Source organism: Vidua macroura, chromosome 1 (assembly GCF_024509145.1).
Source record: "Vidua macroura isolate BioBank_ID:100142 chromosome 1, ASM2450914v1, whole genome shotgun sequence".
Classification (NCBI taxonomy): domain Eukaryota; kingdom Metazoa; phylum Chordata; class Aves; order Passeriformes; family Viduidae; genus Vidua; species Vidua macroura.
In genome coordinates, this window is record NC_071571.1 from 142112539 (window position 1) to 142128783 (window position 16245).

Sequence of the window (16245 nt, forward strand, 5' to 3'; positions counted from 1 at the left end):
ACCCCGGCGGCCGCGCCGGCGGTGGTATCGTATGCAAATACGCAGGCTGACGTCAGAGATCATGTGGGGTTTGGCGTAGATCCCCGCCGATCGAGGGCTCTTTTTTTTTTTTCTCCTTTTTTTTTCCCTTTTTTTTTTTCTCCCCCCTTTTTTTTTTTTTTTTTTTTTTTTTTTTTTTTTTTTTTTTCCGCGGCGGGGCAGGGCCGGTGCGTGCGCGCGTGGCGGGGCGCGCGTGTTCCCCGCGGGCCGGCGCGGCGGGGGCGGGGGGCGCGGGGTCCCGCGGCCGCGGGCGGCGCACGGAGCGGAGCGGCGCGGAGCGGAGCCCCGGTGCCGCTCCGCCCGGGACAGTCGGTGCCGCCGCCCTGGGCGCAGGTAGGAAACTTCCCAGGCGGGGCCCCCTCCCCCGGTGCGAGGCGCTCCCCAGCCGCCCCCTCCCTGCGCACGGACGCTCGCCGGCGCTCCCGCCCCGACCGCTCGCACCCAACTTTTCCTCCTGCCAGAAACTGTCCGGTTCCCTGGACTTCGGCGGGGGCCGGGAGGTGGGGGGGAGGGCGGGGGAGACTGCCGGGGGTGGGAGCCGGGAGGATTGTTCGGGGTGGGCTCTTAATTATTTTAGCTACATTTTCATTTTTGGCCATGCAGCCTCTCTCCCCTCGCCCTTTTCCCGCTCCCCGCCGCCTCCCGATCGCAAGTTTGGGTGAAGGGGGAAAAGCAGGAGGGGGGGGTGAAACATGTCTACGTTTGTCTATGTCGACATCAGCAACACAAAATATGGCGTCCGCTTTCGACAGGGCGTTACGTAGAGGCGAGCAGGGGATTTTGTCAGCGCGGTCCCTGACGAGGAGCCGCGGTCTCCCGGGCCGGGGGGGCAGAGCCGCCCCGGGGCGCGGGAGGGGCCCGGCGCCGCCGCCGCGCGTGGCTCCGCGCCCGCGGCCGCACTTGGCAGTGGTTTCTTCTGCTTTAATTTTTGATGTTTTTTCCTTCCTCCTGCCCTCCCTCCCCTCTTTGGCAGCCCCCCTCCCACTCGTGACGCCGTGGTCGTGGCGCGGGTCTCGCTGCCGGTAACTGCGGGGAGCGGCGAGGCGGAGCGGCGGCACCGAGCCGGGACCGCGGCGGGGCAGAGCCGGGCGCCCCGCTCCATCCCTCCTCCACCCTCGGCGAAAGGCTCTGCCTTCCCGTGGCATTTTATTTTGTCCAGAATCAGGAGACGTGGGGAAATTCGGGCTTTGTCACGTTGCATCCACTTTTTTTTTTCCTTAAATGAGGGGTGACTTTCCCGTTTGTTTTAGCCTATTTCCAAAGACATCATAGAACCGTCTTCTTTTTTTTCCCCCCTTCTCTCTCTCCCTCTGGGATGAAGGCGACAGGGAAGGATACTGATTCTTCCCCCCCCCCCCCCCCCCCCGCCCCTTTGCTAGGAATATAACTTGGAAATTATACAGGGAAGTACCTGTGTGTGACTTTGGGGTATCCGTATACCCAGCTCTTTCCTGAGCACTTCGGTTAGTTCAGAGCCTGAGAATCCCTCCGGAGGGAGACGGCCGGGGAGGCGGAGCATGGCTCTGATTTCCTCCCCCTTGGCTGCCCAAGCACCTCTCCGATGGCGGCTCCCCATCCTTTCTTGGGGCAGGTGCTCCTTGGAAACCCTGTGAACTTGCGAGGGTCCTGCCGTGCAGGGGAACTCAGCAAAAGTTTTGGATTGGAAGGTGGAGAGCAAAAGGGGAGAAAACATCCGAAGAAGTAGGAATGGGAAGGAAGAGCAGGACTCCTGGCTGGGTGGGAAGAGAACCTGGTGATCAGGATTGCTGGGCATCAGCAGCTCCTGCCTGCCGGGTCCCGCAGCAGCAGCGCGGGGAGCAGCGGGCGAGAGTGGCAGAGTGTACATTGCCGTGAGAAGCTGCACGGCTGACAGCGCAGGGTCACAGCACAAGGCTGTCAATGAGGTGCCTTTTATTTTTAAACTACAGATTAAACTTTGTGCGCGGTTTTTCCCTCCTGGCCGGGGCTGGGTCGTGAAGGCACAGATGTAACTAGAGGACGTCTGATGTCTCTAGCAGAGACCTCATTCATGCAGCCTTACTGGGAAATGGCATGTGTATTAGGAGTGGTGTGTGCTGCCGTGGTTTTATTAGACCAGTAGATGAGCAATAGTATTGTTTAAGAGGAATCTGTGACCAGAGTGCTTTGCCAGGATAATATACTTCTGTAGCGGTGAAGCCTTTCTAATGTAGATGTGGCTTCAGGATGTTGTATGAACTCAGCAGTTCTTTGAAACAGAAGTGCAGATTGATTTCTGGATTAGGGAGAGCTAGGTACTGGCCAGCAGTTGGGAAGAATGTAAATGCTAAGAATTGGCTGGTCCTTATTTTACTTTGGCCCCATAAGCATGTTTATCCCCTCAAGCTTCTACAGAAAGCAGTGGCCGAGAGAGTTCTCCCATATTTGTCCTCTCTTCTTGTATCCGTGATAAACTAAGTGCCAAAAAGCCTGGATAGGTGTTTATAGCTCAGTCATCAGCCCAAAGACCTTGTGATTACTCGCCTTTGTAAAATGACATTTTTCCTGTCTGTCCACCCCAAGAGTTCAGCTGTCAGAGTTTTGTCACACAGGACTCTTCCTGCTGTCAGTGTTTGAAAGTAGCACGCTCCTTCCAATCTCTTTCTCTCAAAATTCCACTTTTTTCCTTTTTTACTCTAGTTAAAATCAGCAATTTCTAGTCAATATCTGTAGAATGAATAGTCCATTATATGAAACAGCCCAAGTTTGTAGTGTTTTTTCTTGTGGGGAGGGGGAAGTTTTATTGTGTTTTTTATTAAAAGTCAAAAAAAGCCAACATTAAATACAGTAAAGTTACTGGCTTCTTTTTGCATTTTCAAACCAGTTTCAAACTGCTCCAGGCTGGAATGAGAGCACAGCAGGTTTTGCTGATCCTCGTAAAAGACAAAGATTTTAATGCCAGACGTGACATCACTGTATTTGCATGCGTGACATCTTCAGGTTTTATTTCTTTTTGTTTTGCCCTAACTTGGATGATCCTCAGAAATGCTATTTGGAGTGTCTTCTGGTTAGGATGTTTTGATCCATGTCTAAATTATTTTTTTTTGTGTCCACTTAAGGAGTCCACTGAAAATAACTAGAGTATTTTAATTAGAATTTGTTCAGAGACATGCAGTGTCACAGCTGAATTCCCTGAGATTTCAGCATGGCTGTCAGGTAAAGCTGCATTTACATTTCACATGAAGTGTAATTGTAGTTTGACTTTGTTTCAGTTGTGAGGGTAATTCAGCAAGTGTGTTCTTTCCCTAAAGGTTACTTTCCCTAAAGGTTAAAGCATCTACATGATGCTATTTGTTCATACAGAAAGTAAGTACTAAACAAAAGTTGGCACTAAAATAATCTATAAAGGCTTTAACTTAAAGCCATTATGATTATTGCTGGTCTTCTGTCAGGGTGTGTTTACATGTGTCACATCAGCTAGAACTAATATTTGTGGTTAGTTTATTTTATCAATCCTGCAAAAATAGATCTGAAGTTTACAGGATGTAATGATACAGTTCAGTCCCAGGGTAGCAATAAGTTGGGATGTTTTCTGAAAAGCTGAAAGAGCTGCTGATTTCCAGAATGATTTAAGTACTTTTCATATGGGGTAATATTTGAGAGTTTGGTTTGTGAAGGTGCAGCAAAATGGAAATAAAATAAGTTGGGTGCTAGGAAGATGAAGGGAACAGTGTTCAATTCCAGCCTTGCTTTCCAGAGACAGTTCAGAAATCACCAAGCCAGCCCTCTCCCCAGAACCACCATGCCTTTGCAAGGCAGAGGGTTTTTTTGGTTGTTTGTTTTGGTTTTAAAAATTAGCACTTGGAATTGTTGTAAAAATGTTGGGAGTTTGAAAATAAGACTGCATTTGACAAGCTTTTTTTCGGAACTGTGGGACCCCAAACCAGTTCCTACAGTGAAAATTGAATTTTCCATAAGCTGAGTTTATGTAGAATGACCAGTATTGTGAGTCTGCTGGTGAAACTGAGGGAGAGGTGTGAAATGATTTTGTGTATTTAGCACTGCAGAAGGCTCAGATGGCTTGGTTTTGTTAGTGAGCAGAGAGACAACGACACAGGCAAGGAGAGAAGGTTTAGGTGTTGGCAGCTAGGAGGGGACTTCAAAAAAGTCATCCAGGGAGATTCTGATAGCTGAGGTGGTGGATTACGGTGCAACATCTCCTTGAATTTTTGGATGAGGCTGCATGTGGCCTGCAGTGGGCAGTGCTCTGCGTGGGGCTGGTGGTGGGAAGGCTCATGAGTGTTTGGCAGAGGGAAGCATTTGCCCTCTGGAGGGGAGACAGGGGAGGAAGGGTTGGGAAGCAAATGGGGAAGAATGTGATCTGGAACACCTGCATGGTTAGAAATCGCACATCAGGAGTGCAGGGGGTGAGCTTGCAGCGAGTTTTGACCTTTTGTGAATTGGCTGGGGGCAAGGGCACATGCTGGGTGCTGAAAGCAGGGCAGGGGCAGGGGATTCAGCTTTGCTCTGAGAATAAGCCTTTCCAGCACCATATGCAGTTTGTATCTTCTCCACGCTGTTGTCCAGCAGGGACCTGATCTAGCAAACTGGAGCCTGCTCACCACTTGCTTGCCTCTCAAACTATTATAGGCTTATTGGGAGGAATTTGCAGATCTCCACAACTCCCACCCACACAGACTACAGGGTAAACGGTCCAGGCTCAGCCTTGGATGCAGTTTCTGTCTGCATGGTTCAAAAACTCTGAAGTTCTGTAGGCCTCTGCCTCGTGCTGCCTTTGTCTGGAATTGCCCAGCCTGAGGGTTGAAAGGGATCTTTAAATTGTTTCCTGATGTCCAATCTAAACCTACACTCTTTGAGTTTAAAACCATCGCCATCGCTACAGGCTTTGGTAACAAGTGAGACTGTGTATGTTTAATATCTCATTAGGCAGGGTACCACGTGCTTTGGTCTGGTCAGCATCCCACAAGCACATCAAGAACTTTCTCCTTGGGTGAATGTGCTGATGGTGGGTTTATCGTCCCAGCCCTGTCTCTGTATGTGACACTGGCAGTAATGTCCCTTTGCTGGTGTAACAGCCCGTTCACGCACGGCAAGCTTTGGTGGTACAGACCTGATGTGAGATGTGCCCATGCAGACATGCCTGCTGTCATGTGCTTGTACAGCTCTGGGTGTGCACTCTGGGAAACCCTTGTTACTGCTGGAGTGCAGCCCCTCCTGCAGGTGCAGGCAGTGGAGGCTTTGGATCGCAGGAATGGGCACATCCTGGCAAATGCAAATAGCTCTGTGCAAGTCACAGAGTTTCCTCAATGGTGGCTTTCAGTTCACTTGGTAAACTTCCACAGCCTGAAATTCGTCTTCTTTCCTGGAAAAATGTTGCAAGACGAAAAGCAAAGCTACTTGCCTTGTGTTACTCCACTTAGCAAACCCTTAGCTTTGGCTTTGCAGAGAAACAGCCCTCTACTTCTCTCCCTCTTTTATTAAGTGACATGTAGAGATATAAATCTTTAGTGTCAGCTTTTAATATGTAGCATTTTGATGCTGTGATTTGCAGTGTGGTCCCAGTTGGCACTGGTGGAGGGGACGATTAATTTCATGTGAGTAGTGGTTTGGGTGGGATGGGAACATCTTGCACTGCTTTTCATTTATTTATTGAGCCTATTAGAGGCCTGAAATCTTGGATTTTCCTTCTCTTTTTTCCTCCCCATTCTTCCTGTCCTGACCTTATTTCCCCTCTTAAATACTAAATATTTTTTTAAACTTGCAACCTCAAATTACCTGTTTGTTTTGGCTTCTCTTTTGTAGTTGATTGTATGTTGTTCCCATAATTTTTAATAAGTGCTAAAACTGCATATTTCATTCACCGGAGCTTAAAATAAACAAAACCCCCTCCACCCGCAGACAAATGGAGAGAGATTTTCTTGCTTCTTTTGAGTCAGTGACCATAACTAAGGAAGCCTCAGATTCAGTATTACTTAGCCTCTTGTCCAGTTTGATGGAGGAAGTAGAGTGGAGGAAGAACTCCTGTGAGCAAAACTGTATAGTGAAGAATGTGGCTCCTTTCTTTTCAAGTAGAATCTTGTTATTTGTGGTTTGGTTGGTTGGTTTTTGTTTTTTTGGTTTGTTTTTTTTTTTTTTGAATACCACCCAAAAAAGCAGGTTCTGGGCTGCTGCTGAAGGCATTCTCAGAGGAATTTAATAAAATACCAGTATGTCTCAAGATCTCCGTGCCCCTTCTGTTGCCTTTCTTGTATGTGTTCCCTTTTCTCACTCTAAGTTTTGGACATATATTTTTTAAGTTTCTCAACCTAATTTCATGTTTATTAGCTTCAGTTACTTTATGTTGCACTTCACGTAGATAGCAGAAGTGGGAAAATACTTGTTCTTTCTCTTAAATCCTACTAGCAAGACAAAAGTCCAAGAGGATACCAGTTGGAAGCAGTTAAGTTTTGTAGAATTTCAGTGTGCCGGGATGGTGGCCTGGGAAGTGGTGCAGGGAGGTTTTTGCCTCCCCTCATGCCAGTGAAAGCCAGCACGAAGCAGACAGCGGCAGCATCTCCACACTTTGCTGCCGGGCTGGCAGAGCACTGCTGATTCACTTTCACACAAAATGAAGGAAAGTCTTGATGGTTCTGGCCTCAAGTGTTTCTGGGGATATTCCTTCCCCTCCCCTCTTCCTACCACCTACCTCAAAAGCAAATATGTCTTGTTGTGGAGTATTTTTTTTCAGCATCCTCTTGAGCACAAACCGTCAGGCACCACAGGGAATTTTTCCTTGTCTTTTGTCTCTCCAGAAACTGATTTACTTAAATGATATGCTGGGAGCACACTGCTGTTAAAGGCTTTGGTAGTTGTCTTCCGGGCTTTGGAAGCTTTCTTGAAAATTGTGGAAGATGGGGTTATCCCAAAGAATCCTCATTTCCCCTGAAGTTGTTTTTTTCTGCATTTTTCCAAAGAGATTCCCTTTCCTCATCTTCTGTGAAGAGTGTTAATTTCCATGTGATTGAAAGGCCAGGAAGTTGTTTGAGTGCTCAGCTCCCTCCCAGGGAGAGCACTTGGCTGCCTGGCTGGAAGTCCACATGACTGTCACTGCTCCCACCCATGGAACCCGTACACCAGTGCCCTCCTTTTGCTCAGCCAAAGGTAGTTACAGAGTCCTTTATCACTCATGTCTGGCATCCCCATGTGATCTCTTGCAGCCTGTCACCATTATGATGCTGCTTTATTACCATCAAGTAATAAATACAGTACCAGGAGACCAGGAGTCATGACCTTGCAGTTGCAGATTTTTGGGATCTGTTTCTCGTGTCTTAGGGCCTCACATCCTTTTTTTTTTTTTTGTTTTGTTTTGTTTTGTTTTGTTTTGAAAGACAGTAGCCCCTTTACCCGGGCTTTAACCTAAGGCACAGGTCCTCCCAACCTGTACTCGGGTACAAGTATCTTGCCAGGAAGCTATCAGCTCCACTGTGTGACCTTTTTGAGGGCTAGGTTTAGTTCTCTTTGAGAAACCAGCTGAAAAAGCTGGCTGATGATGCTGAAAAAGTCTCATGTGGGGTTTTCAAACCAGGGAAAGTGCCAGGGGTTGCTGCATGGAAGAGTTGGCAAATGCATCGTGCCCATGCCAGGCTGCTGAGGACAGTGGCTGGTGGCCACTGAGGACCTGCAGGATTTTGCCCAACTATGGCAGGTAGGAAGCTTCCAGGTGTAAATTATGATGAATAAATTCAGAGTATAAATGGTGATGAATAAATTCAGAGTAAAGTGCTGCCTAAAGAAGCCTCTACTTCTCTCTGCCTGTCCAGGATTCTTCAGCATAAGAGAGGAGTTGGCTCTACATGTGTTTTAAAACAATTGGAGTGACAAGAAAGAATGATGTGTTTGGAGTGAACTGTTTTCTTTACTACTTTTAAATTGGTGTCCCTTTAGAGCATCCTCACAATTTCACTATTGCTAAAATAGTTTGCACAGGATGCCCCTCCTCTGAGTATCTGTTGGCATCTTGTCTGTTTACCTTGGTGATGTCAGGGGAGTGAGGTGGTTTGGGAAATACTGCTCAAGGCAAACACAAGTTTCAAGAGCTGCACTTAATCAGATAAAGGGAAAAAAAAATCTTAGCTCTCTGAAGGATTTTGCTTTCAACCCTAAATATACTTGAAGTGCCTTGGATTCTGTTTGTTTGTCCTCTTATCCTGGATCTTAGCCTTATCAACCTTATTTTTATGTGTTTACCCTCTGTGTGATGATCCAGGAGAGCGTGCGAGCACTCGGTACATGTCCAAGTCAGGAGAGGAGTGTCACAGTATATTATTTATGCTGAAAAGAGCTTGTACATAGGAATGATCTTAGCTCCAGCCCCATCTCTTCTCCAGCAGCAAATCAGAGCACGGAGTTGGTGGATTTAAAGTTAATCTCCTGAAATCTGAACTGCTTTTTCCTTGCTGTTCTTGCCTCTTGGTGAGCAGTGAATGGTCTTGTTCTCACCACAAAGTGCTCAAGGGTGAGTGCTTTCATCCTCAGGGTCTACTGCTCTAGGGTGCAAAGGGTGAGCAGGCACCAAACACCCTTTGCCAGCTGGCTCCGGTTCTGTGCTGAGCCCTCTACAAATCTCCCACAAAAATTCTGAGGGACTTAAATATAAGGTTCTTCTAGATTAAAAAATAATGTACACAAATCCCTGTCTGCACCCTGTGCTCAATTCAGGAGGAAGATCATTGTTGAGCACATGGTTTGCATTTTTAATTTCTTTGTGATACCCTCTTCCTTCACCTCTTCCCTTACCAGTCTTTTCCCACCCTGACATTTTTTGGAGAGCTCCATTCCCATCCCAACAAGGAGCTTGCTGTGGCAGGGTGCTCACAGGACAAGGAGAGTACCTTTCCATCTGTGGGCAAAGTGCTGTTGTGGTGTTTGATGGAGACAGGGATCTGCTTTGAAATGTGCTATTGAATGGGAAAAATGTGCAAGGCACTTTGCAAAGAGATTCTGGGTATTTAACACAAGCTGCATCCCAGAATTGGTGGTGATGTAAATGGTATGCAGTACTGTGTGGCAAAGGACTTGTGGCTGTTTGCAGGCTGCTTTACTTACAGATGGTAGCAGACAGCAAGAGGGATGGGAATTATCACCTGGGCTCTGCCATGCTTTTAGCTTTGAGATGAGTTGTGTGGAGTGGTGTGAGTTGTAGTTTGATGCATTTTGATTAGTGTATTTGCACAGGAAACCTGAATTCATACCTGAGTTTCCTCTCTGTATTAATTTCTGCAGCCACGGTAGGAATTTGATTGTATTTTTCAGTTATCTGCCTTGAACTCAAGGCATCCTTTCCTATTTGCCTCTCACTGGCACAAACATAGAACCACTTTCACTGGTTCATGTTTTCATCTAACATGCTTTAGTTATTTTTTTTAATCTGCCTGTATTTTGCTCATCCCTGTGTAAGTAGGGGTTTTATTTGTTCCTTCTCTCTTGTCCTGATCCTTTTACTGAGTCTCAGGGTGGAGGCTGCTACTGTGTGTTGCAAGGTCACTGCTTGGCTTGTGTATCTAGGCCCTGCTGCAGCATCTCCCAGATGAGTTCCACACTGAGCTTCTGGCACAGGTTGGCTGAGACACCCTTCTCCTGCTCAAATTTGTGATTGCTGGTCTGCACAGCAGTGGAAAAGGACTGTGATTTGCAACCCTTTAGTATTGGTCTTTGCAGCTGACATATACTCAATTTGGAATATTCTTCAGCTTCTGCTGTGGCCACTTTGCTTGTTTGGGGTTGCAGTTTGACAAAATTTTGGCTAGTGCATGAATGGCCCATGTCCCTTTGCTGTCTTGTAAAATCAGTAAAAAATAACTTCTCAAAGGATTGGAAACAGAAAATGTAACACATAGCTAGCATTAAAGTTTTGCTGGAGGAAAAGGTAAAATGTCAACTTTTTTTTTTCCTTCTTTTTTAAATGAAACAGGCAGCTAACAGGAAGTTGATTAAGAAACATTTGAGGCTGGGTAGGTTTTTCTGGTCATTAAAGTTTTTTTTTTTTTTACTTGTCTGCTATTTTAAAATACTTGTTCTTAAATTATGCAAAATAGATGGTGTGAGTGAGGAGCAGCCCAACACACATCTGAATTCGGTAGGGTTCTTCCTATGTGACGTGTCATCCTTAATATGATTTAAATTAGTTCAAGGTATTAAAGTCTTTAAATCAGTGTTTATGATCACTTTAAGACACTCCCCACTCAAAGCATGAGGGAGCATTACATGCTATAGATTTAAAAAAAATGCAGTATACATTAATTGCTAATTATGTACTTTATTATTAAGTCTGAGTAGTAATTATTTTCCAGAGAATGTTTGGCAAATGATAGTTTTTAGTAAAATTACAGAATAACGTCATTACTTGAAATTTAACTTAATAAATTTATTTTATGTCTTAGCACAGTAAGGATCTACTAAGGTCGCCTTTGATCTGCATTGAGAGCAGCAGGCAGAGTCATGTTTGAAGGTGAGAAAAGTCAAGGACCAGTTTTGTTAAAAAGTAGAGGATTATCCCAGGAGGTGCTGTAGGAAGCTCATTGCTTAGGTGAGAGTGGGGTGTTGATGGGGATATTTTTTGTCTCTTCAGTGAGAACCTGAAGGATAGATTAGGCAAATTGTAGTAAATTATTTAACAAAGGGTCCCGTGCTGCAGTTGCCTTTGACTCCTGCACTACTAAAACATCTCTGGTTTGGAGGGTGGAATTAAGACTGTAACTTTGAGATTAAGCTTTTCTTTTCCTTTTTCTCTTCCATTTGAATGCAAAGCTCTTGACTGCCAGTCCTGAACGGCTGGAACAGATGAACTTCTGCACTCTGTGCTAAGGACACTTACATAAAAGGGAGATACTCAGATTGCATGGCAACCCAGCTCAGTTTGCTGTTGAAGAAGGTGGGTCTGGCTGTCCCTATCCATCTGGGGGGCTTCAGGGAGCCTCTCTGCTATCAATCCTCGCTTTTTGTGCAGACCCCATTAGAAAACCACAGAAAAGGCTTAATCTGTGACAAGACAGATGTGATGTGAGCTGAAATCCAGGAGACTGATTATTCCTGGGGTCAGCAGGACTGACACAAACCGCTTTTAGTGTGTTTGATTCGTGGTGTTGAATTCCTGCGTGCACTGGGTCACACTGGCCACTCTCCCGAGCACAAACGATGGAGGGTCTCTCCACAACTTCCCTGTTTTCATTAGACCACTAGGAAGTTACTGTGCGGGGATTGATAGACCCACATACACATGAATGTGGAGGAAGATGGAAACAAACCTCAGTAATCCTTTAAAAATCAGTGATACTGGCAGGGATAAAATGAAGGAAATTAGAGTTTGGCAGCGTCCAAACTTTTACCCAATTCTTCTTGCCATGCCCTTTTATTTTGAGGGGCAAAACAAAAGGGCTGCAGGACTGCAGTTGCACTCAGCAACCTGGCCAGTGGTGCCCTTCCTTGGTAAAGTTCCTGGCAAGCAGAGTTGCCAAAAAGTGACTTCTTGTCTGCAAGGTGCTTTCCTGTCTACAAAGATACAGCCAAGGGATGTCAGTTCAGGTACACAAAAGAGTAAGTACAGCAAAAATACCTTTTCACCAAAGTTCTTGCTGCATCTGAGGCTGAAATCAGAAGTTGTTCTTTGAAGATGGCTGCTGAGTTGTATTGGGAATTTGGCCTTCAAAGTGCAGCTTTGAACAAACAGTTGAGATTTTTAAAAGGCCTCAAATGCCTCTCTTTCTATTGGCATTTTTACATATGTGTGGCTATGGAGTGCCCACACACACCTGCACATAGGCATTACTTGGTCCTACCTGATTGTTTAGAAATTAGTCTTGTATTTAAGACACATCACTGAAACCTTTGCAGTCCCTCAGATGTGCACAGAGCATCAGGACAGTTGGTTCAGACCACTTCCAGCAGCCTCCATCCTTGCTGGATGACAGCAGTGGGGCAGGGGGTTGTGTGTGGTTCTGCTGGAAGTCCTCTGATCAGCTGCTGGGTCTTGCTGTGATGGGGAGAATTTGATAGAAGGTTCAAGCCATTCCTTCATGTTATCACATTGTAGTGAATGGGCAAATGCGACTGTTCTCCTCTTGCCTTTACCTCTGAGATCACCAGCAGCTGCTTCATTAAGTATTAATGGCCTGCTCATTAATGCTGTAAAAGGCTAGGACCAGTCTTGCAAATTTTCTGGACTCTTCCCCTGAAATATTTATGACTTTCTCGCTGTGCAAAAGGGCAAGTGCAACAGCAGAGAACACGACTCCAAATTTTGTTGAGCTTTATTAAAAAGCTCATGAATATGAAGAACCTGGCAGCTTCTTCCTGGTTTTTGGCTTTCTGAGCTAGTGTTGCGCATCTGGCTCTAGGGGTCAAGTGGGCTGGTGGTTTGCTGAAGCATTGGTGGCAGTGTTGGGTACTTTATTGATGATCGCTGGTTCTTGTAGTGCTTTCCTTTGCAACCTCTTATACAACCACCAATTGATACCTCCAGGAGAGGTTTTATTACTCCTGTTTAAGTATTGGGGAAACTGAGGCACAAAAGTTGAACATTTTACCTGGAGCCAAGCAATAGAAAGCCAGCAGAGGATGGAAACATTTTGCCCAAAACTGTAGTGATCCTTTTAATTGAAGTGTGATTAGTGTGAAAGAGGGGGACAGTCACTAAGCCTCATCTGAAGCCTTTGCTACAAGTCATTCCTGTCCCTTCCAAACAGCTCCTGCATGATGGCAGAGATGAGCAGTAAGTAGTGAATTCCCTGGGAAGGATCCAGTTGTTTTAGTTCTCTCTGGTACCAAGAAACAGCAGGGAAGCTATTTTACCCCTCTGTCCAGATTTTGGAGATAAAACTGTGTTCATCTCGTAGTTTTAAGTCCACCAGCAATAAAGAGTCTGTCCACTGAATCCCAACTGCAGCTGAGCTGGTGGTTCACCAGACAGATTAAAATCTCTATTTCTTTCCCACAGACATCTGCAGAGCCAACACTGGTGTAAATACATGTGGGAGGCATTTTTTGGTAAAGTAGGGAGATATGCTTTAAAGAGAACAGGTATGTCTCCAGGAATGAGGACCAGTTTGTACAATGTTTAACATCTTTCCCTTATGCAGCTGGCCTTCAGAGTAAAAAAGGTCCTCTGTGTCTGGAAGATACAGGGTGTGTCAGGAATGACCAGCCTTTAATACTCTTTGAGCTTCTAGGGTTGCAGGTGGTGCTAAAGTGGAGCCAAGCAGCAAAATAAATCCATATCAGAAGCATTCTCTGGTACAACTTTCCTGTTATTTCTTACAGAGTGTGAATATTTCATTCCACATTATATCAAATTGCTTGGTTTCTCTCCTGGAGACATTCCTTTCAATTTCTGGAGCAAAGTTAGGGCAGACCCAGGCTAGAAATTCAAAGCCCTTCAACTGAAACAACGTTTAAGTTAGTGTTTTTCACACTGCTGTAGCAAGGTGAACGTGGTGGACACAACTCAGTGGTCATGCTGTGCCCTGTATGATTTCGTTAGGTGCTGGTGGGACTCCCTTGTCACACTGATCTCCAGGAATATTCCAGCAGTGTACTGAATGCCATCTGCTTTTGCCCTCAAAAGTAACACAAGTGTCTTTGGGGAAGACTTCTGGGATTCTACTGCTACAAGAATAACATCCAGATCTAAAGCTTCTTTTGTGACTCTTTATTGAGGCAATTCCTCCAAAAGCTGGAAAATGTGTAGATGCAAGAAGTGAGTCTCTGACTGTTGGCTGGTGCAGCTCTTCTGGAGACAGCTGCAGTGAAGGCTGCAGAGCAGATCATTGTTGATTTTTAGTTACCAGTGGGTGTCATTACCTCTCCTTTTGTAGAGCTGCTCCCTTCCTCAACAAAGGTATGCCTCTCAGCATGGGTACAAAGCTCCACCTAAGTGTTGGGAGCCTTTTCCTCACCTTTTCCTTGGTCGTTAGGAGGAGTCTGCCATCCAAAACAGACACGATTCCTCCAGCTCTGAGTTTGAGGCTGAATCACAGGTAAGAGATGTAAAATCTCTTTTCCTGAGGGGAGGGAGGATCAGTGTAATTGAAAATATTGGGGGCCATGTCTTACCAGTGCCAAAGACATCGATTATCAAGTATCAATTATGTGGGAAAACATAGTGATAATTAACACTTCAATTAACATAGAAACTCACTGTATCCTTTGAAATAACTGGAAGAAAGAGGGGTTCTCAGTAGAAACAACTTTCAGTTCTTGGTATCATAACATGAACTAAAACAGTGGCTGGCAGCAGAGAAATTCCAGATGTATCTCCTGCCTGCTCCTCAGCTGTGAGCTATGTTTCCAAGAAGAAAGCATGTATTTGCAGTCTTGGGCAAATTCCTGATTTCAGCACTTTCGGACTGAGAACTGGACTGTGCTTTAGAAGATGCTACAAATCATAATTCTTTTTCTGGCAATGTAGTCATGTCAAGATAAAAAATGATTGTTCAGGCTTATGGTTTCTAAAGTCTAGCCTTTGAAGTGATATCTTGGCATCTAAGTGATTCATGGGGTAGTGGGAATTCATTTGGACTTGCTGGTCTCTAGCATTTTTAGCAGAAACCAGTTGTTGATTAGCTATATCTGTGTTTGCCTGTGTCCTCAGGGGTGATACACAGGGTTGGAAGTGTTACTTTTTAAGTTTTCATGTGTATTTAGATTGGGTACTCCAGCCAGCAGCCGCTTTGGGTTATAGTAAATTCTGACACAGGAAAATGTTATCCAGGCCTAAAATTAAGAGATGAAAGGGCAAAACCAGTTCATGGGCAGAAAGAGGGGAACAGGTCAGCCAGCCACGTGAAATGGCTACTGGTTGAGTCTGTGATAAGGCTGTCCTGGGACAACTGCTAAACCCGGCCTTTTCAGAAGAGTTTAATCTCCTTTTAAATGTGTTAGTTCCACATTTTATCCAGTGATGCTGTTTATGCATTGTGCTTGCCTGGGCTTAAGGACTGCAAATTGGCCTTTTGGCTGCCCTGCTTGTATAGGTGGGTCCTTCTGCACTGACCTGTTGTCATGGGGCCCAAAACAGCACTCATCTAGAGTTTGTGTATCAATGAAAACTGTCCTGTTGGGACGTTTATAAAACCATTTATTTCATGGCATCAGCATCTTACTTGAGAGCATCTGATGGTCCCTACCTCCAGTGCACGGAGCAGCTCTGTGTGGCAAGGCACAAAGGCTGAATTTTGCATTATGACACAGGCTGTACTGTATACTGGGAAGTTAGCTTGCATCCTGCCTTCTGCTGAAAATAGCTCGGGGTTAAGCTGTGCCTACACTACAGACTCCTGCCAGGAGCTGACTCCTGGCCAGGGCTGTCCTGGCCGAGCGCGGGGAGAAGCGCGATTCCTGAGTGAGGCGCGGCGTGCCTGTGCTGGGGCAGCCGCCCTTTCTGCAGCCCCTGCTGGGCTCCTGCGCAGCCGGGCTCTGCTGCGACAGCCCTGCCCATTGTGCAGCCTTGGAGGTCACACAGGTGCTCCTCTGCTGCTGGAGTGCTTCTGGAAATCAGCTCCTATAAGTCTTAAAGGTGTGTTTTCAAATCCTCCTAAGTAAAACAGAAGTGAGAGATGCAATTTAATGTTCCATGTTCTCTCTTACTCTCCTTCTTTGCAGGGTGGTTCCAGTGTTCCTGCTGCGCTCCGGAGCAGGGCACGGTGGCTGTTATTATAGCTATGTGCCATCTAGTGCTGGATAATGTTGCGAGATCCAAAAATAAAAGGTGGAAAAACATGCAGACAGAGGAAACAGGGCACAGCTTTACCCCTTGGGCAGAGCAACTCCCTTCCCGCTTCCTAGCACCCTCTTTCAAGATCCCCTGAGTTTTGAAAGATGGATACTGTTGTATTTTTACTACCTACTGTGCCTTTCCACACCAACTTTTAATCCTTGGCTCCCTTCAAGAGATTATGTTGTTAGATTGCTAGTATGGGTCCTTTGATGAAATACTGCTCTTCTCTTCCTCCCCAGCATTTTAGAGTTACACATTTCTTTGCTCAAGAAGAACAGGGTTGTTCAGGCCTTCAGGGTTATTCCAAGCCTCACTGGAGAAGCAGAAATGAGAATGGTTTATTGGTGCTTATTTGATCTCATATTTTTAAAATACAAGCACCTTGTATCCTCTTGGGTATTTACCATACCAGTATGTGTGATACAGAAATGTTTTGTTGCAAGAATTAAGTAAAGAAGTTCTGGAGAGTAAAATGGTTT

At 45.7% G+C, this 16245-nt stretch overlaps 1 protein-coding gene across 1 annotated transcript in view; it reads left to right on the forward strand.

The window, feature by feature from the left end:
* The first annotated feature begins 286 nt into the window (after positions 1–286).
* ZHX2 (zinc fingers and homeoboxes 2) overlaps positions 287–16245 on the forward strand; it is a 74016-nt gene continuing 58057 nt past the window's right edge. The window contains exon 1 of the mRNA XM_053987679.1: positions 287–372. The gene's annotated coding sequence lies outside the window, so the exon portion shown is untranslated. The remainder of the gene's footprint in view (positions 373–16245) is intronic.